A 2,589-nucleotide genomic window follows, 5' to 3' on the forward strand; every position below is an offset into this window, starting at 1 on the left:
CCTCACTTTTACCTTTGCTCACCACAGTTTCTTGCATCAATTCTGGCTCACGCACAATGAATCCTTCCTTATCTTGAGTACTAATTGCGTTGAGGTGTTCCCTTGGGTTAGTTTCAATATTACTTGGTAAGCTACCTTGTTGTCGTTCGGAGATTAGTTTGGGTAGCTGGCCTATCTGTGTTTCAAGTCCTTGGATCGATGCTTGTTGATTTTTAAGTGCTATCTCGGTATTTTGGAAATGGGTTTCTGACACTGATATGAATTTTGAGAGCATCTCCTCAAGGTTTGATTTCTGCTCTTGTTGATAAGGTGGCTATTGAAAACCTTGAGGATTTTGTGGCTTTTGATTCCCTTGACCACCCTAGGAGAAATTTGGGTGGTTCCTCCAACCTGCATTATAGGTATTACTGTATGGGTTATTTTGAGATCTAAAGTTATTGTTACCCATATAGTTGACTTGTTCCTCTTCGGTTGTAGGATTGAAGGATTGATATTCTGTATGCACACCTCCTCTACTTGAGTCACACCTTATTACTGGATGTACCTGCGTAGAACCAAGTAAACCATCAATCTTTTTATTGAGAAGTTCTACCTGGTTTGACAACATAGTAACTGAGTCGACGTTATAAACGCCTGCTGTTTTTGTTGGCTTAGTCCTCATGACTTGCCGCTGATAGTTATTCAGTGACATTTCTTCAATAAATTCATAAGCCCCTTTAGGTGTTTTGTTATTGATGGTTCCTTCAGTAGCTGCGTCAATCATCTGTCTTGTCGAGGGATTCACACCATTGTAGAATGTTTGAACTTGCAGCCATAGAGGTAACCCATGGTGAGGGCACCTTCGCAATAGATCCTTGTATCTCTCCCATGCATAGTTAAGTGTTTCCAAGTCCATCTGCACAAAAGAAGAGATATCATTACGTAACTTAGCCGTTTTAGCCGACGGAAAATATTTAGTAAAAATCTTTTGGTCATTTGTTCCCAAGTAGTGATAGACCCTCATGGTAACGAGTTCAACCACTGTTTAGCTTTGTTTCTTAGTGAAAAATGGAATAACCAAAGGTGAACGGCATCATCAGAAACGCCATTAATTTTGAAAGTGTCGCAAAACTCTAGAAAATTTGCCAATTGAGTGTTGGGATCCTCATCCTGCAAACCATCAAACTGAACAAACTGCTGTATCATCTGAATTGTGTTAGGTTTCAGTTCGAAATTATTCACAGCAATAGTAGGTCTAACTATACTTGACTCAGTTCCTGTTAAAGAAGGTTTAGCATAGTCATACATAGTGCATGGAGTAGGATTTGATTAACCGAAATTGCAGGAGGTAGCTGATTGCCTTGGTTTTTAGCCATCTCTTCGGTTGGGGGTTGAGTGTCGTCTTCTTGCTCGTTCTCCATGTATCTTAAGCTTCGCCTTACTTCTCTTTGGTTTCTACGAACTATGCGATCGATTTCTTCGTCAGAAAGTAATGGTCCCAACGGGTTTCTTCTAGTCATAAACTATAAAAACCTGCCAAGAGGAAGAAAAAGTAAATTAATTAGTAGTAATAATAAAATTAAATTAAGTTGCAAGAAAAATAAATGGCTAAAGTAATAAAAATTTAGCGTTCCTAATATTTCAGTTCCCCGACAACGGCGCCAAAAACTTGATCGCGATATTTCGTGATAGGTTTTAAATATTTATAACTACTCATTCTTGAACTAACTATTATCGCGATGTACGCAAGTGTACCTATCGAACAGTAGTATAGTTTTAGTAAGACTGGATTGTCGAACCCAAAGAAACTAAAAGTACTAGTAATGACTATCTTTTTATTATCTAGCCTAAGAATAATGGGGTTTCGTTTTAATTAACTAATTATCTAAACTAAGAACTCACAGAGAAAAGAATTGAGGAATTGCTTTTGGGAAAATCGATTGACTTGAGACAATACCTAAGGAAAAATCCACCTAGACTTTACTTGTTATTCTGGCTCTGAACTGGACGATTTATTCATTCAACTTGTTCTGTAGAGATCCCTAAGTTATGTTATTATCCCTATTCAAGACTAATAACGTCTAATTCGTAGATTGAATAACCGAGACTTTTCTATAATTAACACTCTAAGGTTGCATTAACTTGATTTGTGGATCCCTTTATTAGGTTTCACCCTAATCCGGCAAAATCTTGTCACCTTATTTCTAGGCGCGCAATCAACTGTGCTTAATTATGACAAAAGTACTATTAGACAGGGTCTATTCCTCCTCTAAATAAGAGCATGTCTTGAATCAGTATCATGGGATATCAAAGTAAGAATTAAGAACACATAATTAAGAACAAGTTAAATATTTATCATACGATTCAGAAAATAATGACAAGATTCATCTTAGGTTTCATTACCCTTAGGTATTTAAGGGTTTTAGTTCATAACTAAATAAGAAAACACCTCAGAAGAATAAAGAATACAAAAGATAAAGAAAACCCAAAACTCCTGAAGGAAAATTGAGGAGAGATCTTCAGTCTTGATGATGAATCCGGCTTCTGAGATGGATCAATCTGCTTCCTTGTAGTAATTCCTTACCCCCTATTCTCCACCTCTTTTTTCTC

General features: G+C 37.0%; 1 non-coding gene across 1 annotated transcript; it reads left to right on the forward strand.

Annotated features, from left to right (window-relative positions):
- Nucleotides 1-821: 821 nt before the first annotated feature.
- Nucleotides 822-928, forward strand: LOC121205457 (small nucleolar RNA R71). The gene has a single exon (XR_005900534.1). It is a non-coding gene; the product is annotated as a small nucleolar RNA R71 (small nucleolar RNA).
- The last annotated feature ends 1,661 nt before the right edge of the window (nt 929-2,589 follow it).

This window comes from Gossypium hirsutum, chromosome A08 (genome assembly GCF_007990345.1).
Source record: "Gossypium hirsutum isolate 1008001.06 chromosome A08, Gossypium_hirsutum_v2.1, whole genome shotgun sequence".
Taxonomy (NCBI): Eukaryota; Viridiplantae; Streptophyta; class Magnoliopsida; order Malvales; family Malvaceae; genus Gossypium; species Gossypium hirsutum.